This window comes from Theropithecus gelada, chromosome 10 (assembly GCF_003255815.1).
Source record: "Theropithecus gelada isolate Dixy chromosome 10, Tgel_1.0, whole genome shotgun sequence".
Classification (NCBI taxonomy): Eukaryota; Metazoa; Chordata; class Mammalia; order Primates; family Cercopithecidae; genus Theropithecus; species Theropithecus gelada.
In genome coordinates, this window is record NC_037678.1 from 11,092,671 (window position 1) to 11,117,301 (window position 24,631).

The window sequence follows — 24,631 nt, forward strand, 5'->3', positions numbered from 1 at the left end:
CAGGCGGAAGACACAACCGGTGCCCTGGCAGGAGTGCGTGTGCACGAGTGAAGAACAGCAAGGCGGGTGGGACGGAGCAAGCAAGGGGACATGGGGGGAAGGGAGCGAACCCAGATCACACAGGGCCTGGAGCCACGGTTGGAAATGTGGCTTTCACTGGAGGATTCAGAGAAGGGAGGCCATGGCCTGACCTTGGTGTGAATGGCTCACTTTGGCAGCTCTGCTGAGAATGGATGGGCACTTCAAGGGCAGGGCAGGGGAAGCCAGGAGGCCACAGGGAACTGCCCAGGCGAGTCAGGGTGGCTTCCACCAGGGTGGAGGGTGTAGAGTGTGCTCAGAGGCTGCTGGATCTGCTGAAGAGCTAGATGTGAGCAAGGCAGCACACTGGGTGGCCCCAGGCACTGGAAGAACAGACCAGCCCTTGACTGGCATGGAGGAGGCCGGCCCTATCCGGCAGACCTGGGGCTTGCAGCCAGCATCTGTCTCTGCAGGGCCTTGCCCTAACCACTACTTCTCCTGCAGACACCAACAGTGAGGTTGGGCGTGAAGGACATGGCCAAGGTCAAACAGTGGCTAGCAGCAGGTCCTGGGCTAACCTTCATCTCTAGATCTAAACCTCAGGTTCTTTCTGCAGCATGCTTTCTAGAAGCTTCACCTGAGAGATGGGTGGGGTGGGAGATGCTTTATGTCTGTGGTCCCCCTGTGGCCTCAAAGCAGTGCGGGGGACATCGTCCAGCCCACTGTTCCGCTCCCGCCCACTTCCCTGGATGTATATGGCTTGAGGTTCTCCAGCAGCTCAGGAAGCCAGGAGGCTCACTGTGGTCAGGACCTGCCTGGAGAATAAGATTAGCCGAGTGAGGGCTTGGGGCCTCCCCTGGGCCAGGTCATTGCCCTCTGTGACCCAGGCAGGCAGCTCTCTGAGGACAAAACCCCTCTCCAGCTCCTTCCCACTGCCAAGGCTAATCTCTGATAGCGCAGATGCCATACTCTGGCCCTTACTCAGTTCGTTAAAATTCACCTAGTATTTCTTAGATGCCTGCTCTGTGCCAAGATCAGCCTCCCTGGAAGCAAAGCACCCGCCTCTGCCCAAGCCAGAGCCCATCTCGAACTCTCCCAACCTCCTCCCTGCTCCTCAGCATCGTCGACGTTCCTATAGTCACTATGAACAGAGCAGATCACCTGACCTCTCTCAGCCTCAACTCCTCCATCTATAAAATGGGTATCATTATCTCTGCCCTGCTTATTTCAAGTGAGAATCAGAGAGACCTGTCCACAGCCCCAGCCCGTCAACACGAGGCTCATTTCCCCCTATGTCTGTCTTCCCAGCTGGCACACAAGCTCCCTGCAGCAGGGAATGTACACAGCAGGTGCTCAATGAGACCACCCCGCACTGCCCTGGGCCTCCACAATGCCCTCACCGTCACTTCTATGTGCTTGGACTCCCCAGTTCAAATCCCAGCTCTGCCACTCCTATCTGTGTGGCCTTGTGCAGGTTAACCACTTTTCTGTACCTCTGTTTCCTCATCGATGAGATGCTTAGCACATAGTAAGCACTCAATGATAAGTGATAACTCTTCTCCCTATTATTATTCCCCAGCCTGGCAGAGAAGAGTGAGCGAGCCTTTGGGTGGGGGCACACCAGAAGTAGAGGCTTGGACGTGAGTCCCTGGCAGGGCCTCAGCCTTGGCAGGTGGTGTCCTATCTCAGGGCACCAGGGAGCAAAACCTAAACCTGCTGTGAGGAGGGGCCACGGGCTGGGAAGCCACGCCTCCTGAGACTCCAAGAAAAGGGGGGCTTGAGGCTCCACCCCCATCCCGCTGCCAGACACCCTGTGAGTTGCACCCAGCTCCAGGGGCCTGCGCCTTTTAAATTTTTTTTTAAGACAGGGTCTTGTCTCATTCTGTCACCCAGGCAGGCTGGAGTACAGTGGCATGGTCAAGGCTCACTGCAGCCTCAAACTCCTGGGTTCAAGTGATCCTCCCACCTCAGCCTCCTAAGTAGCTGGGACCACAGGTGTGCGCCACCACTCGGCTGATTTTTTAAACATTTTTTTGTAGAGATGAGGTCTCCCTACATTACCAGGCTGGTCTCGACCTCATGGGCTCAAGTGATGCTCCTACCTCGGCCCCCCAGTGTTGGGACTGCAGGTGTGGGCCACCGCCTCTGGCCAGGCCTGGGTCTGTTGGGATAGGTGGTAGAGCATGGGCCAGGTGCTTCCTGGCAGCCAGGTGATCCTGGAAGAGGGAGGCCGAGGCTGACCCAGGATGGCAGCAGGAACGCCTCAGGCAGTGGCCATAGCCCGGAGGGTCTGAGCTGGACAGATTTCCTTCCTTCCCTCCCTCTTCCCACTTCTTGTGCCATTTTTCTCTGGCTCTGCTTGGAAGCCTGACGGGCTGTGAGGGAGGGAAGCTGATGAGCCCAAACTCCATGACCCAGCCATGACTTCATAGGACTCAGGTGGAGCCCAGCCAGGGGCTTCTGGCCAGGGAGAAGGGAGGTGCTCCCCGGAGGCCCCTGGCTGTGACGGTGGGAGCTGGTCAGGCAGGTAGCAGCCTCCCAGGCGCAGACTCACACTGACAGCTGTCACTTGGTGATGGGCAGCTCCTGTGGAGCTCTCCGTGGTCCTGAGCTTGCCTGTGCTGGCCAGGGTCCTAGCTCAGCCCCCAGGGTGCCCTTGGCTGGCCTCACCCTGCCCCTGCCACCCTCCTCCATGGTTCAGTCGGCTTATGTCTTAACAGCCACTTCCCCTGTCCACCACCCTCTGGCCCCTTCTCTGCCTTCCCCTCAACACCTGATCTCTGGTGTCTTCAGCTGGGGGACAGTCACTGGGCACTCAATTCCTCCAACTGGGAGAAGGGGCCAGCTGTCACGTGTCCAGCAGTGGGCAGGCCCAACACCCAGTGGGCACTCAGGGCATCCCTGGAATGTCCATGAGGGGCATTTTGGAGGCTGCCAGGCACAACCTCCAGTCTCCAATTCTGGGCAGGAAGTGGCCCATTATGGCCCCCAGCCCTGGTACACCTCAGGGTGGACCCACACTACCTCTCCAGGAGTTAGTTCATCTGCATGAAAGGGCTTCGCGCTGAAGCCCGCCTCCCTGTGCCCAGCTTACACCTGGCCTGGTCCTGCCCCATGCGACCTGAGGGCTCTGCCACCTCCAAAAGGAAGGTAGGAGGCACATCTTTGCGGCAATCCCTGCCATATACAGCAGCTCCTGGGGCACAGGTTAGGCCAGTGACCACAGTGGCCAGATCCGAACACTGCTTGTGACCTTGGCAAGTCACTCTGCCTCCCCCTGCCTCAGTTTCCCCCTCCATGATATGCAGGTATAACCATTTCTATCTCACAGGGTTGTTGTGAGAGTTGAGTGAGTTAATCCCCACAAAAACCTAGGGACCACACCTAAGCACACAACAGATGCTCAGGACACACCGGCTCCTCTGTTACTGTAAGTCTGGAGGATTTGGTTTGAATCCCAGTGCCATGACTTACTTGCTGTGTGCCCTTTGGCAAGTTATTTAGCCTCTCTGGTCCTCAGTCTTCTCCAATGTAAAAGGAAGATGTCACCCTCTGTTTTGCAGTCCTGTGGGAGACCTGGCTGAGCCATGGTGTCAAAGCATTCTGCATGGAACCTGGCCATTGGCAGAGGTTCTATAAATGCATTTTTTTTTTCTTTCCTTCCATTTGGGTTTCCTGCTGGATGACCAAATGCAGATGACCCCCTGAACGTGCCAGGCTTTGCTCCTGACCGGCTTTATTACCTTTAAGAAAGGTAACAAAGACACCTTTGTTAAGGTACAAAGGGAGGTGGGCCAATTGGGGGGCTGCTTAATCCTGACTGGCACCCTCAGCCTGCGGGGCCTTTCTCAGTAACTCACCAGGCATTCAGGACCTAAGGCCAGAATCTGGGGAATGTGGCCCAGCCGAGGCCTGCAGACTCCTCTCCTGGCTCCAGAGGGCCTGTGAGTAAGAATTTGGTCCAAGCCTTCACCCCAGGCCAGTGCCTCTGCATGTCCACTCCCACGGGCCACCCATTCCAATCCCTTTGGGCTGCTAGAAATTCCTCCTTCTGTTGACCTTCATCAGTTTCCCTGGAGCTTCTGCTACTGGTTCCTTCCCTGGGGTAAGGCAGAGGGAGTCGGCATCTGAGGGGTCAGAAGACAGTGAGCACCTCCCCTGGACTCTGAGACTAAATGCAGCTTGAGGTTTCAGGATCCCACATGGGGAGACAGATAGAGACGGTGGCTGCAGAACATGGCCAATCCTGGAGTCCCGGCAAGACTGGAGAGACAACTGCTGCTCTGCTGTCCTCCCCTCTCATCATCTGACTCACTCCTTTGACTGACACCCACCCACAGGGAAGCCTACACAAAGTGGTCACTCTGTAGTCAACATATCATTCCAGCTACCAGTGGACACTGGGGATGCAACTATGTGTGTCTCCATTTTGCAGATGAGGACATGGAGGCCTCGAGGTTAAGTGACTTGCTCAGCCACACACAGCTGATGGGAACGAAACAGATGGAAACTGAGACTCCCCAAGCTGACAGAAGGACTACAGATGTGGGGGTTCTGCTCCAGGCTCAACACAAGTGGCCTGGACGAGGGAGGGCCTAGTGGACCATGACACTTAGCCCCGGGAAATTCTGCTTCCCTAGCACGCTCAGAGGGAAGAAGTCTGCTTCAGGGGCCAGGCCTGGTCAAAAACTCCATCTACCCTGGATGGCCAGAGTCAAATCCTGGCAAATCCCGTTCACCAGGGGCCAGGTCAGACAGCTTCTGCTGTGCCCACCCACGGATGAAGAAACTAGGCCAAGAGAGGAGAGACAGAGCTACAAAGGGAGCAGTTATTAGATTAGGCAGGCAGGGTTCAGGGAAGACAGGGTGCCCAGGCCACCAGAATACCCACAAAAGTCTGGGCCTCACGGAGTCAGCCCCACTCTCTGCTGGTTCAGCTCCAGGGTGGAGGCCTTGCCAAAGGCTCAGCCCAAGACCCATCCCACGAGCCCTTTCCATGGCAACCCCACCCCTCCCCCACCTCCAGTCCCTGTGCACCACTCTCTCCCCTCCAAACCCATCCCCATCAGCTGATCCCAGCTCCCTACAGGCTGCCTGAGGACTTTCCCACGGAGGAGCCGGCAAGTGCCTGGGAAAGCTGGTTCCCAAAGCTGGGCTCTACCCCTGCTAGGACTCCACCCCTCCTGCACTGGTCACTGGTCCACTCAGGACAACAGCTCCTCGTCCCCAGAGGCTCCTTCCATAATGTTTCTGTTTTTGTTTTTTAGAGACGAGACGTATGTTACTCAGGCTGGATGTGAACTCCTGGACTCAAGCAATCCTCCCATCTCAGCCTCGCGAGTAGTTGGGACTAGTCTCGTACCACCATACCCGGCTTAATTTAATTTAATTTGAATTTGAATAGCTGCATGCTCTAGTGGCTCCTACACTAGACTGTGCCGTTTAGACTGAACAGGGAAGCAGGAGGCAGGGAGCCAATCGGGTTCACCGCGCCAGCACCACTGGAGCGATGGGGTTGCACTGAGGGAGGACCCTCACGGGGACAGCCACGGAGCTGCAGCAAAGGAGCATCCCAGAGGCGCCCAACCTGATGCCCGTGATGAAGGGGAGTGCTGGGGGCAGGGCAGTGGTGAGCCGATGCTGAGGTCCCGGCTGAGAGGGGTTCATAGAGCACTGGGTAACTACAGGAGGGAGGGATGCAGCTCTGGGGGGCTGCCTGACACCAGGGTGCAGGGGCACTAAGCAGGTGACTGGCAGAAGGAGACCTCGGGAGGGGAGGTGGGCTAAAGGCGGGCCTCAGGGCCCGATATACAGATGTACAGACACATCCCATGAACTGGTCCTGTGGGCACTGAGGACAGTTGCTTCCCAGCCAGGTCCCTGGAACTCCCCTCCCGGTTCCCTGGGACCAGAGAGAGACGTGGAGTGAAGGGGGAGAAAAAACAAAGCCCAGGGACCCGCCCCAAAAAACACAATCAAGAAGATGCTCCCAGCTTTTCAATTTCAGACACTGAGTTCCTTGCAAGATTCTGCTTTGAAGGAAAATTTCTATAGTTAAAAAAAAAAAAAAAGCTTGGCAAGCCCTGCTGTGAATTCATCCCTCACTCCACCGGCAAGGAGACGGAGGCCCTGAGGAGGGGGTGATTGGTAGGGGCTGCAGCACAAGCAGAACCCAGGTCTCTCTGACTCCAGAGAGGCAGGGGCGCTGGGCTGGGGCTTTTCCGTCTTGGATCTTCAGCCCCTAGTCCAGGCAGAGAGGGACCGTGTGGACATCAGGGAGCAGAGGGCGGATGTCCCACCCGGGGCTAGTGGTGCATGTGCACATTTCAGAGGGCCCGAGGGCTCTGACTGCCTCTTACACACAGAGCCTGGAATGGAGAGGCGTAAACTTGGCCTGGGGGAACAGGCCAGGCCAGAAGTGGGCAGTAGCTCCTGCCCGAAGAGCCCAGAGCAAACATTCAGTGAATGTTTGGGATTAGCCAAAGGAATGAGTACTGCTGGCAGCATTTCGGGCATAGGGCTCTTTATCTCTCAGGCAGAGGACCACCCTCATGAGGAGAGCCCCCTCTGCAGGGCCACACATGACCATGGACCTGCTGTGTGCAGAGCCAGGAGGCAGTGGGAGCCTGTGGGGGCTGGGCCAGTGTGCAGGGAAGGTGCTCGGTGCTGAGAGGGTTGGGGGCGATGTGAAGACTGTAGCGCTACTGGCCTCGCTTCATTCCACCTCCACAGGCACACAGGGCCTCAAACTCACAGCTGGCAAGTGACAGCAGCAAGGTCCACACCCATCTGAGGCCTCAGAGCTTCTCAGAGTTTCAGGGGCAAAGTCCAGGCTGCTGCCTTCAGCCTTGCCCCAGGCAAGGGCCCCTCTCACCCCAGCTGCCATCAGGACCCCATGGGCCTGCCATTTTCAGGTCACAGGGCTCTCCAGCTCTGGCAGATGATCCGATCCGCTGCCCAGGAAAGCTGCATCTGCCCATCCTGCCAACCTCCTGAGCCCCTCTCACCAGCCTAAAACCATGTGAGCATCCCCGTGGCACACTGCAAGGCCAGGCTGGAATTACGTTTCCCAGAGGCCAGAGTTCCTTGAAAGGCCAAGGGGACCCAGGACAGCCCTTCCCACCACTACCCAACTCCAACAGGAACGGGTCACCCTGGACAGTGTGCCATGTCGGGGTCGCCTGCAGCTTAAAGGAGGCTCAAGGTCCAAAAAGTCAGGAAACCTCCAAGGTAAGGCCCCGACTCCAGGAGGCTCCGGGGGCCCTGGCTCCTGACCCACACTGCAGACCCCTGCCCCGATCTACCCTGGAGCTGGCACTCCACATCCGTCTGCCCCCTGCCCACACCATGCCAGCCCATCTCCAACCAGGCCACCCTCCTCGTCCATCCACCCTCCTCCCCTTAACTTCCATCCCCCCACCCCCATTATTTTCCCCTAGCCCCGATCACTCAGAACTTGGAGACAAGCAAGGGAGGGGTCCCATGCCACCTGCACCACCTCCTTGGGGAGTTTGTTTGCTGCTGTCTGCCTGATTCTGACCTCCAGCTAGCCTGGACTGACCACAGACCCAGGGATCCCCAAGCCCCTGTGTCCACAGCTTCCCCTTGCCAGCCTGTAATCATGTAGGGGGTGCTATGGTCTGAAAAATGTGTCCCCCAACGTTCACGTGTACGAAATTTAATCCCCAGTGCAGCGGTGTTGACAGGTGTGGACTTTAAGAGGTGATTAGGCCATGAGGGCTCCACCCTCATGGAGGGACTTGTGCTGTTACTGTAGGAGTGGGTTAGTTATCATTCCTGATAACAGCATGGGCTCGAAGTGGGTTAGTTATCATTTTCCTGACAACTGCATGGGGTCAGCCCTGCCCCTCTCCATGTGTGGATACTTCTGCCCTTCTGCCACGGGATGACGCAGCATGAAGGCCCTCGCCATATGGCAGCTCCTCGACCCTGGACTTCCCAGCCTCCAGATTCGTGAGAAAGTTCTGCTGTTTACAAACTACCCAGTCTCAAGTATTCTGTGATAGCAGCACACACAGGACTAAGAGGGGGAATGAGAGGACAGCACATCTGAGGCCTTCCCCAGAGCCGCCCTCTGACCAGGCTGTGCTCAGTACCTTAGCTGTTCTCTAACCTCACGTGGACATCTGCCTCCCACTGCTATTTCACAGAGGAGAAAACCGAAGTTCAGTGAGTCAAAGTGATAAGCCCTGGCACTCCCTATGAGTGACATGCATCAGACCCTCCCTTGTGGCCCACACTCCCCAAGACTCCAGCCCACATCGCAGCTGCCTGACCCCTGCCTGGGGCCCTCCCAGGCATTGCCACCTCCTTCCCCTTACCGGCGGGTACCTGCCTTGAGGCACAGTATCTAGTCCCCTCTGCGGCCACCTGCTCCCAACTCTGCCTGCCTCCCAACTCACCCTTAGCTCTGTGGCAGCAGTTTCCTCCCTAGAAGCTGAGCCCAGGTGTCAGTTAGGTGACTGCAGGAGGAACTGACCTTGTCCCACCAGATGCCTGCCCCGCCCTCCATCTGGGCTGGTTTTGTGGCTCCACCTCTTTCCAGCTAGGTCACCTCACCTCTCCAGCCTCAGTCTCCTCCTTTGTAAAACAGGTAACCAGGCAGCAGTGAGAGGCAGCCCCACCCTCCCAGAGCCACTCCTAGGTGCCAGGTGCTCGAGGAGGTAGGGGCATTGTGGTTTTACAGGTGTAGAGCCTGTTAGGACCAAGTGTTCAGTAAAATGTAAGTCCATCTCTTGTGAGCCTCGCCTTGCTCCCTCTCTGGGTGGGAGGGTCCCCGAGAACTGCGCCCCGACTCCCAGAGGGGCTGCTGGATCTTCTCAGTGGGACAAGGATAGGGAACCAAGGAACACCCTATGCCTGGAAGAGCTCAGAAATAAACTCTCGGCATGCAGAACCCCGAGTCTCTGACAAAGTACCGGGCAGGGACAGGGCAGGGGCCAGGGAGCCTGAACCCATGCTGCCTCCCCTGCAAGGGGGCCCAGGAGTCCACAGCCTTTTGGAGGGAGTTGGGTCTCTCTGGGAGTGGGGGCAGAGGCTCGATTCTGCCCAGAGGAGACAGCCAGACAGCTATTGTACTGCTGGCTCCAAGCCCAAGGGTCCGCCCTTAGCAAGGCATTCATTCCCCAGTGTGGAGAACACCCCTCTTGAGGGTGAAGACAGAAATCACACCCTACCCTGGAAGGAGGCTGAGCCCAGAGCTTTGAGCATTCCTGCTGCTGGGGAGCTTTGCACACAAAGCCCCACCCTCCAATACCTCGCCCTCCGGGGACTCCTCCCTCTTCCTAGCCCTTGCCTTCCCTGGGGGGCTGCCCTCAGCCCAGCCTGTTCAGGAGTTCCCCCATGCTGTCCCCTAAGCCTGGAGAGGAATTTCCTGTTTGCTTGCCTTGCTCACAGTGGTGGCTGACGCGCAGAGAAGAGCGCAATAGCATCCAGTGAAAGAATGAGTGAATGAGTACGGTGTGACTCTGCCCCTCGCCCCTCTGCCCCTCTGCCCCTGTGCCTCGTTTGTCAGATTGTGTGGCGCCTGCACTGGAGGGCTGCCGAAAGGCCCTCATGGGAAGAACAGAACCGATGCCCTGCGTAGTGTCGGGGACAGGGGGACTCCGAAGGGCACAGGGGCCTCTCTGCAGAGGAAGGCTGGCAGGGACTGATGGCCGGAAGGGCGGGGGTAGGAGTGGGGGCTGGGAAGGTAAAGGAAGGAAGAACAGAGACGAGGCTGGAGTGGGGCGAGGGCATGGGAAGGGGCTGCTCAAGCCTGTAATTATTAATTGGGCAGATAATTAATTATTAACAAAGCTTCGGGTTAGAGGAAGGAAGGAACACAGCTTCTTCTAATTCATCAACAGGCCCGTATTGCCAGCCCCTCCACAAAGATTTAAAGTTCCCATGCTTACAGGACCCACTGAGGCCCGTAAGATAAATCCTCGAGATCCCCGTATTTCGGGCTTTCAGCTCCCTACCCACCTCCCAGCCCACTCAGCCTTCCTTACAGGCCCGAATAAACTGCCCCAGTCCATCTGGACAAGAGAAGGGAGAGAGGCCAGCTCTGCCCTGCCCTGGCTTCCAAGGTCAGAATGCCCCCACTCCCACCCCCAGGACTCCCAGAGATGTGGTGCCTCCCAGGCAGAGGGGCAGCCAGGGCCTTTGATCTGAGCGGGGGTGGCCATGGCCAGATAACAAAGGAGGCCCAGGAAAAGCCGGGCAGGAGGGGCCGGGCTGAGTGTTTCTGCCTCTGTGAGAGGGCTCTCCTGGACCCTGAGCTAGTCCCCTCTGCGGCCAATCTCTCAGGAGTCAGCGTGGGGCGGGGGCTGCTTTAGGGCCATAGCTCTCTGGAGTTTAGCCTCAAAAGGGGCTGGATTCAAATCCTGCCCCTTCCAAACCCTCCTCCGTGATCTTGGGCAGGTCACTGAATACCCTGGGCCTCAGTGCCCCTATCAGCAATGTGAGGCCATCCCAACCCCGAGGAGATCAGAACGGATAACATCCGAACAGTCTTGACACAGGCCAGTCCTCTGAGCTGGGTGCGGCCTCACCTGGCAGAGATGCAGCAAGGCCTGCAGGCCCTGTTCTCCTAAATGCTCCCAGGATGGACCTCTCTCTGCCTCCCTGCTGCCCCGAGGTTCTCACTAGCTTCCCTCCTGCCTCTGCAGCAGCCCCTCACCGCAAATTCTCCATCAGGCCACATCTCCCTGCAAGCCCTCCCATGGCCCCGTCACGCTCAGAATTAAAACCCCAACTCCTCTGTGCTCCATGGACCCTGGCCATCTGATGCCTGCGTCTCTGCTGACCTTGCCTCCCTTGTCCCCCAGGCCCCAGCCACGCTCCCCACCTTCCTGTCTCCTACACTCTTCAGGTGTGGCCCCATTCCAGGGCCCTCGCACAGGCTGATCCCTCCACCTGGAACTCCCTTCCTCAGATCCCTGCATGCTCTGATGCCATGCGTCAGACAGGCGCCCCGTCAGACAGGCGCCCCGAGCGGCCGGCTGAAGTGCTGCCCCTGCCCGCAAGCCCTCTCTCCAGACCGCCCCCCAGCACTCATCGCTGTGGAGGTGATCCTGCTTTGTTGTTTATGTCTCCCCCACCCTCATCCTGCTGGCGCGGCCACAGGAGAGCAGGGTCACCACAGGCCTCGGTCACCACTGTTCCCCACCCCGCAGGACAGAGCCTGCCCAGGAGCAGGCACTGCACAGACGCTGGATGATGATGGAACAGTCCAAAGACACAGGAGCCCGGATGAGAAGCAGCAACAGACTTGGAGGGACAAGTATTCTCTGGTTTGGGGGTGCAGGCCCAGCCTGCGAGTTCCCACGCCTGACAGGCGCTCCTCCCCTGCCCAATGGCCCCAGAGAAAGCCCCTGCCCTGCTGAGATCAGCGCTGCCCTGCCCTGCAGCCCCGGCAGTGCCAGCCCCTCCCGCCCAGACTCGTCATCCTCTGGGGAAAACGTACAAAGGGCCACTTCAGTACAGAGTCTCAGCTCCATCTCCAGGCTGGCGGGCTGAGCGAATGGGGGGTGGGGGGAAATGAAGGGAAGGGCGCGCCCCACGCTTGCGCATTCTCTGGGGCCTTCTCTAGCATTGGGGACTTTGTCCCAGGCGTTGTACCCTGGGTGCCAGTGGAGGGTTGTTGGCTGGCAGAGGCCCTCACGCACCAGGTGGCAGGTAAAGGTCTCGTCCAAGAGTCCTAGGCAGCAGGAGTGGATGCTGCTCCCCCGGTACCCATCCATGTGTACAGGGCAGCAGGTGGCGGGCACGCTTGCATGCTCAGGTGGCCCGGTGCCAGCTGGAGTGAGGGACTGAGAGGTGCAGACCTGCTGGGAACGATCTGGGCTGGGCAGCGAGGAGGGCAGTGGGCATGGGCTTTGGGTCACACCAGGCCTGGTTTTTTGGCCTGAGACCCTCTGTGACAAACAAGGTAAAAATCAAACGGCTGTCCCAACAACCTGCACTGGTAACCTGTGACTCAAGCCTGGCACCAAGGGACTGACACTGTGACAACTTCGGCGTTCTCAATGCTCCCCCTTCTGGGCCCCTCTCCACCCACCACCAAGGCTTGTCCGTCCCACTGCCTGCACTTCCCAAATCTCCCATTCCCGAGCCCACCACTCACGGGAATGGCAGCAGCTTCCTCAACGGGCCCCCCGACCCGGCCCTGATGAGCCAAGCGAAAGCCACATGTGACGCTGCCCTCCCCAGCTTGGAGTGGGCAGGAGTCTGCCCCCAGGAGAAAGTCCAAGTCCCTCAAGGAGGCACACAAGTTTCTATGTAATCTCACCCTTCCATCTCCATGCCTGTTCCCGGAGGGTTCGGCTGAGCTGCACTTCTCCAGGCCTCCCTGACCCCGGCCTACTTCCCAGAACCCCTTGCCCCACACAAGGGCAGTGCTGTCTGACACCCCTGGGTCCCCAGCCTCAAGCACTGAGCCCCACACAAAAAAGGTGTTCACCCTCAGTTTGTTGAATGAATAAATGACCACCCCAAATTCACACACCCACACTTTCCAGTCAATGCTGCAGGGCTCTCAGGCCTGTCTGGGGCTCACACAAGTGGCCAATGATCCTAGTCCTGCCTGTTTTGCCAACTTGGGCTTGTCACACCTCAATGAGGCAGCTTAGCTACGTAATCCTGAGGGCCCCTTCCAATGGGGTAGTGGTGGCGGAGGGGAGATACAGGAAATGACCAGAGCCTTCATGGCCAGGAGGAGTTATGGGAAGAAGGTGGGAAAGGAAGAGCAGCTCAGCACTTAGGATCCTCCCGGTTAGCGTCTGAACCGCAGCTCACGGCTGTGTGTTCACTGCCTCATGCCTGGTGCTGCAGGTGCGCTGCCGAGCAAGCGAATGGGCTTGAACGTGGCTCTGCCACCGTGGGGACCTGGTGAGCTGACAAGGCCACACCTGCCTGCAGCCTGCAGCTCCTGGGTGGGAGGGTGGCAGCGTTGCCCTGGGATCTGGGAACCTGAGCGTCACAGTTAGCTTCCTGCTGGGGGTGGTCCTGACAGAGCAAGCGCACAGCTGGCTGGGGCTCTGGGCACCCAAGGAGCCTCCCCTCAGCTGGAACAAGGCACCCTGTCTCTTTTCCTCTCCCAATTACTCTCCCTCCACCTCTGCTTGGAGAGGGGATGTGCCCAAGGTCAGGAACCCAGCAGGCTGTGGCGGGGGTCCTCATCCCAGTCCAGCTCAGCAGAGCCGCCAGTGTGCCCACTGCTGCTCATCAAGGCTCACGATCTCCCATGCCCTGGACCTCAGTTTCCCCACTGACCACTGAGGGTGGTGGCCTCTGAGCTCCATATTCTGGAAGACCCACATTCTAGGTTTGCTGCTCCAGGTTTCTTCCTCTAAATTCCAGATTCCAGGTTCTCTGTCTGCATCTGGAGGTTCTACTTCTTTTTTTTTGCTTTTTGAGACTGAGCTGAGATTGCCACTGCACTGTAGCCTGGGCAACAGATCCAGACTCCGTCAAAAAAAAAAAAAAAAAAAAAAGGAAGGGAGGGAGGGAGGGAGGGAGGAAGGAAGGAAGGAAGGAAGGAAGGAAGGAAGGAAGGATGGATCTCCATCACAGGTCCCGTGTCCATGAGTCTCCTCTTTGGGACACTGTACTTCGTATTCTCTTCGAGGTGCCCAGCAGCAGGGCTCCTGCCCACACCTACCTTCTTAGCCTCATCACCCTTTGGGGCTCTTGAGAGCAGTGGAACCAAAGAGATGGGGCTACCTGCACTCCCAAAGTGAGAAGGTCCGGCCCAGCTTTCCTAGACCTGGGATGCCCCCAGGGCCGCAGAGCAGATCCCAGAGCATACCCCAGCTGGCAGAAATGCCCTTCCTCACCCCTTTCCCATCTCTCCAGGACGCTGCCCCAACCCCCTGCCCTTCACCCTCTGCACCAGCTCTCACTGCAATGGCTCCACAAGACAGGTGCTTCCCAAGGACAAAGACTTCAGGTCAGGGCCTGGCACCTGCTTGGTGGGCACTCTGTCAACGCTCGCTGAATGAATTAACCAGGAATGCCCAAGGTACCTATAGGACTGCACAGCCTAAGAGATGCTAGTTTATATGTGATACAGATGTTCATACTCTGTGCATATACATGTGGTGTGCACAAAACACACGCAGCGTGCACAAAACACATGCAGCGTGCACAAAACACATGCATGCAAACTGCAAGCTGTCACACCCTGATGTCAGCAGAGCTGTGCCCCTGCCACCTAGCTCAGTCACCGGCGCACAATAGGCACTTAGGGAGTAATTGCTGAAAGAACGGATGGACGGATGAGTGCTCTGTACTGGGTACAAAGCATACTGTGTACAGAGTCAGAAGCCAGGAGAGAAACAGAAACTGACCCCACCCAGGATCAAGGCTCAGACGTGATGACAAATAACGCTACCGCAAGGCAGAACTTGACCTGTGTGTAGGAGGATAGTGGGAAAGGCACTTTGAGGCCTGGGACTGTAACGACAACAGCTAACAGGGATGACCACGCCCACTGGGCTTCAGCATGGAAGTGAAACAAGCAGCCCTGGCTCCTGCCCTGGGGGCACCTCTGTCTAGAAGGGGCAGGAGGGGCTTCCTAAGGAGTAGGGGCTCTGGCAGCAGCTGGGCTGGAGGGGACAGGCTCTTCAGGAGGGCAGGGGACCAGTATCAGCAAAGGCCAGGAAGTAGGAAGGTGAGGCTCACATATGGAGCATGACAACTGCCCAAGAGACTGGAGCATGGGGGACGCAGGGGAAGAAAGAGGCTGGACCAGCTCCGGAGGAAGGAGGTCAGAGGTGTTTGGACAAAATTCTCAGAGCACTACATTCCAGGAGCTCCAGGCCTGGGCTCCCATGACCCAATTTCCAGGAATAAGAACAACACAGGCCTCCTGCTGCAGGTTCACTTGCTCTGGGGGATGTGCCTGGTGCTAGGCAAACCCCACGGTGAGACCCCACAGCCAGTCACTGCCTGCAAGGGGTGGCCTCAGAATCAGACAAAGCAAGAGCCGGCTGTCTCCGGGGCTCCTTTTCTTCTCACTTACTGTTAGAATACAACTGCATTTTTCTGGTTTAAAGGTTTCTCATTCGTTCTAGAACATCAGGAAAGCACAGAGGAAGCAGGACAGTGTTCCCACCATCCTGCCACCCCTGGGCCTGGCTGGCTTCTGGCCGGGCCTTCCTCGCGGGCCTTTCTCTTCCCCATGCACCTTTTGCTGGAACCAACATCAACATGGGTTTCCTGTCACCTTCGGGCAGTGCGCATTTTGCTCTATCAGGCTTTCTTTCTTTTTTTTCTTTTAAGACGGAGTCTCGCTCTGTCGCCCAGGTTGGAGTGCAGTGGCATAATTTTGGCTCACTGTAACTTCTGCTGCCCGGGTTCAAGCGATTCTTCTGCCTGGGCCTGCCAAGTAGCTGGGATTACAGGCGCCTGCCACCACGCCCAGCTAATTTTTGTATTTTTAGTAGAGACGGGGCTTCACCATGTTGACCAGGCTGGTCTTGAACTCCTGACCACAGGTGATCCACCCACCTCGGCCTCCCAAAGTGCTGGAGTTTTTTGCATGATTTCATTTTCAAATCTCAGGAACCATGGGCCACAGTGCCAAAATAATCCTCATTTCACTATATGGAAATTGAGTGCTAAGCAGGGGAAGTGGTTTGCTCGTGTCTAGTGTCTGCAGTACAGAGCCTGCCCGACGGGTGAGGGACCTGATGAGCTTGTGCAGCGTTCTACAATTAACAAAGCATCTTACACACGTGGTTTCACTGAATGCCCACAATGGGTTGGAGGGTATGGCTCTACTTTTCACTTATGCCCATATCCCAAAGGAAAACCTTCCGAGGGGTGCAGCTGAGCCCAAGGGATCAGCCCAGAGAGGCCACGTGGCCAGCTGAACCCACCCATTTTTGCAGAGGGAACCTTAAGGTCTGGGGCCCTGGGAAACTTGCCCAGAGTGCCTCTGAGAGCTGAGGGTCCCCTGTGTGGTGTGAAGGAGGAGACAACAGGCCTGCGTGGGACTGCACGCCACCCTCTTCCCCTGTCCCCAGTACAGAGCATTTCTCAGCAGGAACCGGGTCAGATGCGGGCATAGATGAGCAGGAGCTGGGGAGAGCAAAGTGCTCCGGGCTCAGGGCTGAGCTCCGGTCCGGGAGTGGAGAAAGATAAAGCCTGATAGAGGCTGGGTGCAGTGGCTCATGCCTATAATCCCAGCACTTTGGGAGGCCGAGGTGCGTGGATCATGAGGTCAGGAGATCAAGACCATCCTGGCTAACACGGTGAAACCCCATCTCTACTAAAAATATGAAAAAGAAAAAAATTAGCTGGGTGTGGTGGCCGGTGCCTGTAGTCCCAGCTACTTGGGAGGCTGAGGCAGGAGAATGGTGTGAACTGGGAGGCAGAGCTTACAGTGAGCCGAGATCCTGCCACTGCACTCCAGCCTGGGCAACAGAGCAAGACTCTGTCTCAAAAAAAAAAAAAAAAGAAAAAGAAAAAAAAAAGAAATATGTATCAGGCCATCAGGCCAGGCTCAGAGGCTCACACTTGTAATATCAGCACTTTGGGAGGCCGAGGCAGGCAGATCACTTGAGGTCAGGAGTTCGAGACCAGCCTGGCCAACATGATGAAACCCCGTCTCTACTAAAAATATGAAAATTAGCTGGGCGTGGTGGTGGGCACCTGTAATCCCAGCTACTTGGGAGGCTGAGGCAGGAGAATTGCTTGAACCCAGAAGGCAGAGGTTGCACTGAGCTGAGATCACACCATTGCACTCCAGCCTGGGCGACATAGCGAGACTCTGTCTCAAAAAAAAAAAAAGAAAAAAATATGTATCAAATGCCTTCTACGTGCCAGGCACAGAGCCAGGCCCTAGTGCATGCCTGGTGCCAGCCCAGGGGCCCAACCCATCCCCAGTCACCTGCAGCTCTCCCTGTGCCCCTCTCCTGTGGCAGCTACCATCACTCACCCACCACAATTTGCCACAACCACGTGCCAGGCCCCAGGTAGCAAGCGGAGGATGCACCAAGAGAGATTTGCCCAGTGCATTAGGCAAGCTCTGGGCATCATGCCTGCCTGGGACTTGCTTCCAGGAAGAGGCAGAGGCAGCAAGTGCTAGGATGCAAGCACAGCGGGGGCAGTGGGACAGGGGCAAGCGTGATATTTTATGAAGAGCTGGTGGGGCAGAGGCTACGAACACAGGCAGGGCCTGGGTCACAGGATCTGAGTTACAAGGGTTGGGGATTGGGAAATCTAGCAGCCACTACAGATGCCAGGGAGCTGGGAACTGGCTTTTGGAGTGCACAGGCCTCCGTATCCTCAGGGCAGCATTTTTAAATTTTTCTTTTTTACTTTTTTTCTTTTATTTATTTATTTATTTATTTTTGAGACGGAGTCTTGCTCTGTCGCCCAGGCTGGAGTGCAGTGGCCGGATCTCAGCTCACTGCAAGCTCCGCCTACCGGGTTCACGCCATTCTCCTGCCTCAGCCTCCGGAGTAGGTGGGACTACAGGCACCCGCCACCTCACCTGGCTAATTTTTTGTATTTTTCAGTAGAGACGGGGTTTCACCGTGTTAGCCAGGATGGTCTCGATCTCCTGACCTCGTGATCCACCCGTCTTGGCCTCCCAAAGTGCTGGGATTACAGGCTTGAGCCACCGCGCCCGGCCACTTTTTTCTTTTTTTTTTTGAGATAGGGTCTTGCTCTGTTGCTTAGGCTGGAGTGCAGTGGTGCGATCTCAGCTAACTGCAGCCTTGACCTCCTGGGCTCAAGTGATCTTTCCCCTCAACCTTCCAGGAAGCTAGGCTATAGGCGTGTGCCACCACACCTGGCTAATTTTTTTAAATTTTTAAAAATTATTTGGTAGAGACAGGGTACCACTATGTTGCCCAGGCTGGTCTCGAACTCCTGGACTCAATTAATCCTCCTGCCTCAGCCTCCCAAAGTACTGGGATTACTTTGGGAGTCCAAGTCAGCATTTTTTAAACTGTGGGTTTCCAGCCTTCCCGTTGTGAGATGCTGACTCAGCAGGGCTGGCTAGGGTCTGGCATACAGGTACTTTATGCAGGCAGCCCAGGTGACATTGAGCGGGCCTTCCAGAGACAGGGCTGAGGATGGTGGCAGGAGGGCCTTGAAGGGGAAGCCTGGAGGCCAAGAGACTAAGTGATGGCTGTCTCAGGGCTCCAAGCCTCAGGGAGCAGGCCCTGCTGGGAGCCCACGGGAGAGAAGGAGCAGGTCTGGGTGACCCAGGGAGCCTGCTCTCTGAGGGTCCTACAGGCTGGAAACAATCCCAGTCCTGCCACTTCCCGGCTGTGGGCCCCTGACTCTGGGTACCCTCAAAGTGCCAAACAGGGATGATAACAGTGCTTGCGTCTCAGCAAGGTATGAGACATCTCTGGGAGAATGCATAGAAAGTGGTTGGTTGGCCCTGTGCCCAGCACATAGTAAGTGCTTGATAAAGGGCAGCAAATTGTGATAATCCGGAGGCCAAGGTGGGGAGGACAACTGTGGGAGACATCCACCACCAGGCCTGCCAGCCAGAGTCCCAGAATCCACTCGGGCCGGCCTCCCTCACTTAGAACCCTGTCTCTGGGCTGTTCCTTCTGGGAAGTTCCTGGCCTGCCCAGAGAGGGCAGCCGGAGGGCAGGCTCTGAAGAGATCCTGGTACGTGCACAGGTCTGTCTCCCTGGCCTGGCCCTGACCCACCCCTCCCAAGGGATTCCCACTTCGGTAAGAACCAAAGTTTCGAGCCAAATAAGCTTCATAAAACAATAGGGTAATTAGTGAATGTGAATGATTTCCATTGTTTCAATTTTACTTTTACAGAAAAGATGAAAATAAGTGAGCCAAAAGGGGGAATTCCACTTTAGGCAGCCCAAGGAGAAATACGTGAAGACTCGGTTAACTTCCTGACTTATGGGCAAGGCCATGGGTCCCCTTGTCAGCTCCATGCTGTGAGAGGGGGTTCCTGGCCTGCTTCCAGCCCGTGGGCAGCTCCACCCCTTCCCAAAGCCTCAGTGTCCCCTTCCTGGCGGTGGGGGCAATAGCGCCTCCCAAGCAGGTCCCTGTACCCTCCCTCTGTAGTGTGAGGCTGCTCTCTGGAGGGTCAGTCCCTTCCATCAGGGATGCAGAAGGAGAAATGAGCAGGACAGCAAGGCTGCTCACCTGGGCTGAGAATCATTCATTCATTCATTCATCCATCCATTCATCCATCCATCTGCACATTTAACTGAGGGCCTCCTCAGTATCTGTGTCGCTGGAAGTCTATCAGGAACACGTAACAAACACACCAAAGACATGGGCATGGTGCTCCGGGAGCTGACAGCAAGAACACCAGGAAGCGTGTGGACTTCCCTGAGCCAGAGACGCTGCAGCTAAGATGTAAAGAGTGGGTCAGTGTAGGCCGGGCGTGGTGGCTCAGGCTTGTAATCCCAGCAGTTTGGGAGGCCAAGGCAGGCGGATCACAAGGTCAGGAGATCGAGATCATCCTGGCCCACATGGTGAAACCCCATCTCTACTAAAAATACAAAAATTAGCTGGGCATGGTGGCGCGTGCCTGTAATCCCAGCTACTCGGAAGGCTGAGGGAGGAGAATCGCTTGAATCAGGGAGTCAGAGGTTGCAGTGAGCCGAGATCACGCCACTGCACTCCACCCTAGTCACAGAGCAAGACTTTGCTCAAAAAAAAAAAAAAAAAAAGAGTGGGTCACTGCAAACAAGAGACTGCACCCCAATTTCCCCATCTGTAGAGGGGATTATCCCAGAACCTCTGTCACTGGCTGCCATAGGAACACAATACGTGCTGGCTATTGATATTTTTATAGGCAGAAACGTGTACATGGGAGGGGGAAGAGCGGAAGGGGAGAAGGGTCTGTCTGACTTGGGTTGTGGGGCTGGTATCACAGAGGAAGGGGGTCATGAGGAAGCTTTTGATGGACGACAGAGTTACAGGGGACAGTGAATGGAACAGGAATTCAAGTCGAGGGAACAGCACAGCAAGGGAATGGAACATGAGGTTTAGGACCTGCTTGGGCCACATCTTGGAGCTCTCATTGGCTTAAGCTCGGGGCCCATTCTGTGCAGAACCCCAAGGCCAGACCAAGGTGGAGAGGAGCCCCTGGAAGGAGGGGCTAAAGCAAGTGTGCATCAGGGTCAGGGGTGCAGAGGGTCTCAGGATGGGCAGGACACCAGGAGCTTTCTGTTCCCTCAGGTCTCACCCCAGGGCTGGTGTAGGCTGGCCCCTCACCTCCAGCCTCCAGGCCTCCCATGCCTCCCCCTGCAAGTCCTTCTCACCTACAGTATCACCCGCAGCTCCCAAATCTAGCTGACCAACACTCTCTGCATCCTTTCCTCCTCATTCAACCATCATTTATTAAGCACCCACTGAAAGCCTGGGGACAAAAACTAGCACGTACCAGCTCCCATTATGACACTCCTGTTAGGCCATGGGTGGCTTAAAGTCAGCCAGATGGGGAGGATTTACACCATGGCGATCGGCCAACTCATCAGGGGTTTGTTTCCCAGAGAGTCAGTTGCCAGCCTACTATTGCCCCCGGTTGGAGCAATGGATCCGGAAAGGCAGGCCCCTGGGCAGGGGGACTCAGTGAGAAAAGGAAGACATCAGGGACGTAAACAACACATCTTGGAGGGCAGGCAGTTTAGTCTCTGAGGAGGCAGGGGTGAATCGGGAGACTCATTCTCGAAGGGAGCAGTAAATGGCCACTGGAAACTATGCCAAGCTGTTCAAATAGTAACAGTGCATCTCACCCCCATTTTATTTTATTTTATTTTATTTTATTTTTTTGAGATAGAGTCTCACTCTGTCGCCCAAGTGCAGTGGCACAATGTCAACTCACTGCAGCCTCTGCCTCCAGGTTCAAGCGATTATCTTGCCTCAGCCTCCCAAGTAGCTGGGATTACAGGTGCCCGCCACCACGCCCAGTTAATTTTTGTATTTTTAGTAGAGACAGGGTTTCACCATGTTGGCGAGGCTGGTCTTGAACTCCTGACCTCAGGTGATCCATCCACCTCAGCCTCCCAAAGTGTTGGGATTACAGGCATGAGCCACCCCACCTGGCCTCACCACCATTTTAGACACAAGAAAACTGAGGCACGGAGATGCAGAGTCACCAGCCCACAGTCACACAGTGAGATAGGGAGGGCCGGGATTTGAACCGGGCCACTAGATCTGGAATCCCTACTTTTAGTGACTCTTTCCTTGCCCTCAAGCAACCAGCATAGGGCTAGGCGGAGCATCTTGCCCAGGGGTATCTGCTCCCCAACGGATTCTAATTTCCTCAGGGCAAGGCCTATGTCCTCTCTGTCCAGCACAGTAAATTATTACCCCTACCTGAGGACATCGTGTTCCAAGACCTGGTCCCCCTGACATGAAGGGCTTGGGGGTGGCTGAGATGAGGGGCTGCATCACTGCACTCTGGGGAGCAAAGAGGCTCTGGCTCTTGGGGAGCACAGCAGGATATGCCAAATGCCTTGGCTGGGCGGGTGGGTGCCCACGAGGCAAAGAGGGCCTGTCTTTACAGACCACCCTGCCTCTGGCCACTCCTCACCGCTTATCTAGTCTCTTCCCAGAATTGTATGAGGACCACACAGTTCCCCCACCCTCAGCTCTCTGCTGTTCACGTCCAGCCCAGGCCTCTCGTGATTCTCATGGCCGCTGCCCAGTGAAGCTGGCCTGGCCCGCCAGCTGGCATTAGCAGCCTCGTTTTCCAGGTAATAATAGCGCAGCCAGTGATCTCTTGAGTGCTGCTCAGGTGCCAGGCACCCTGTGTGCATCCTCTCATTGAATCCTCTCTGCAACTCATTCCACAATCAAATTCTCCCCCATTTGATCACACCTGGAATCTGAGCACTTTGGGAGACAGAGACAGGAGGATCACTTGAGCCCAGGAGTTCAAGACTAGCCTGGCCAACATAGCAAGACCTCATCTCTATTAAGAAATGTTTTAGGCCGGGCGCGGTGGCTCAAGCCTGTAATCCCAGCACTTTGGGAGGCCGAGACGGGCGGATCATGAGGTCAGGAGATCGAGACCATCCTGGCTAACACGGTGAAACCCCGTCTCTACTAAAAAAAAAATACAAAAAAAACTAGCCGGGCACAGTGGTGGGTGCCTGTAGTCCCAGCTACTCAGGAGGCTGAGGCAGGAGAATGGCGTAAACCTGGGAGGTGGAGCTTGCAGTGAGCTGAGATCCGGCCACTGCACTCCAGCCTGGGTGACAGAGCGAGACTCCGTCTCAAAAAAAAAAAAAAAAAAAAAAAAAAAGAAATGTTTTAAAAATTAGCTGGGTGTGTTGGCTCACGCCTGTAGTTCTAGCTACCCAGGAGGTTGAGGCAGAAGGATCCCTTGAGCCCAGGAGGTCGAGGCTGCTGTGGGCTATGATCACACCACTGCACTCCAGCTTGGATGACAGAGTGAGATCCTGTCTCAAAACAAAAACAAAAACAAAACTTCCCCATTTCACAGATGTGGAAACTGAGGCTCAGAAAGTTGACTTCCTGAGGTGGTCCAGTTACTACAGAAAAAGAAATCATCAGGGTTGGGCGAGGTGGCTCACGCCTGTAATCCCAGCACTTTAGGAGGCCGAGATAGGTGGATCACCTGAGGTCAGGAGTTCGAGATCAGCCTGGCCAACCTGGTGAAACCCCATCTCTACTAAAAATACAAAAATTAGCTGGGTGTGGTGTCGGGCACCTGTAGTCCCAGCTACTCAGGAGGCTCAGATAGGAGAATCGCTTGAACCCAGGAGGTGGAGGTTGCAGTGAGCCGAGATGGCACCACTGCACCCCAGCCTGGGCAACAGAGTGAGACTCCACCAAAAAAAAAAAAAAAAAAGAAAGAAAGAAAAGAAAAAAGAATCACCAGTGCGCCTCAAGCAGCCGTGACCACACCAAGGGCACCAAGCAGACCCTTAGAAGGGGTCTGAGTAGCGGCATCCCCCCTGCTGTACTCAGGACCAAGTACCAGCTCCCTGCTGTGCCCTCCCACCTCACTTCCACCTGGACGCCCTGCCCAGCCTCTCCCCCGTCTTCACCTGACTTCTTCCAGGGGGCACCCACAGTGCCTGACTGTCCCCACTGCCACCTCTCAACACACGCCAGGCACTCATACCTCTGAGCCTTTGCTCATGCCATTCCCTCGGCCCACAACGCCCTTCCCACCTTTCTCTACCCAGAGAACTCTGGCAGCTTCCTGTCATCTTCTCTTCCAGTAAGCTCTCTCTTCCTCTTGGGCTGGCACCCCTCTTTCAAACTTTCCTAGGACCCAGAGCGGCTCCTCTTAGCACTCCTTAGACTGAAAATCCCCTCCGAGCTGCAGCTCCTAGGGGTGGGGACTCTCCCCTCCATCCTTCTGCTGGGCTCCATGTCTGGATCCCAGTGACACGCTTCCCAAGTGACATGCCAGTGCTCACAACTCCCCCATCAAGGCGAATCTGGACTGGTATGTCCCAGGAATGAAGTGGAGGACCAGGGAGGAATCCCACCGGGGTAGTGTGTCTGTCCACACCCCATCAGGAGCCTTCAGGGGCGTCTTCCGGGGCTGGGGGTCATCCGATCTCAGACCACTAGGTCTGGCTGTGCGGCATCCCTTCCTGCTGCACCCCAGCTCGGGCACCCCCCCATACACACACCCAGGCGCACTCCCCTCCCCACCCCCGGTTCCAGAACTCACTATTTGCAGATATTTATAGCGCCCTCCCTCAGCCAGGTTCCCTCCCCCGCCCTGGGCAGAGCAGTGCAAGGTAGCCGGGGGCCCCCACCCCGGTAAAAGGCCGGGGGCCCTCTCCACACTTGCCTCTGCCTGGTCCCCAAGGGTAGCTACGGCCGCAGCCCCCGCACCCGCCCAGCACCCCGACTGCGTCTGGGCCTCGGCCGCCGCCGCCGCAGTCCCGGGTCGGGGGTGGGGAAGGCGGGCGCGGAGGCCTCCCACCCCAGCCCCGCGCCGCGCCGGAGGTTGGGGGGCGCCGCCCCGGAGGCTGGGGGACGCCGCGCACAAAGCAGGGCTCGAGCCCCGCGCCTCGGGGACGTCCCCCGCCCGGCCGTGGGAGGGGGTCGGGCGCCGAGGTTCTGCCCTCCGGGGAAGAGCGAGCTCTGAGGAGCGGCGGGGAGGGGGAGGGGGCCCGCGCCGAGCGGCTTCCCCAGCATCCCGCCCCCACCGCGGCCCCCGAGCCCCCAGCCCCAGCGCGCCCGCGCCCGCGCCCGCCCCCTAAGGTCACGCTCGGGGAGGGGGGCGCGGAGCCGGGCGGGGGGCGCTAAGCGCGGCGCGGGAGGGCGGGCAGCGCGGGGATAGAGGGGCCGCGGCGCCCCCCAGGACGCCGGGGTCAACTCACCCATCGCCCGCTGGGTCTCAGCAGCGGCGGCAGCAGCGGCGGCGGCGGCTCCGCGGCCCCCGGGGTCCCCGGCGGGGAGATGCTGGCGTCCGCCGCAGCCTCTCGCCCCATCCCGGGCTCCGGCGGCGGCGGCTGCGGCGGGCGCCCGGCATCGCGGGCGGCGCGGCCCCGGCCCGGCCCCGATCCCCGCCCCCCACCCCCACTTCCACCCCGTCCCGCGGGCCCGGCGCGGCCGCTCGGCTGCACCCCCGGGCGCCGGCGGGGGCCCGGGGGGCCGACGGGGGCGGGGG

General features: G+C 57.3%; 1 protein-coding gene across 1 annotated transcript in view; it reads right to left on the bottom strand.

The window, feature by feature from the left end:
- MGAT3 (mannosyl (beta-1,4-)-glycoprotein beta-1,4-N-acetylglucosaminyltransferase) overlaps positions 1-24,579 on the bottom strand; it is a 35,784-nt gene extending 11,205 nt beyond the window's left edge. The window contains exon 1 of the mRNA XM_025399380.1: positions 24,342-24,579. The gene's annotated coding sequence lies outside the window, so the exon portion shown is untranslated. The remainder of the gene's footprint in view (positions 1-24,341) is intronic.
- Positions 24,580-24,631: the final 52 nt, after the last annotated feature.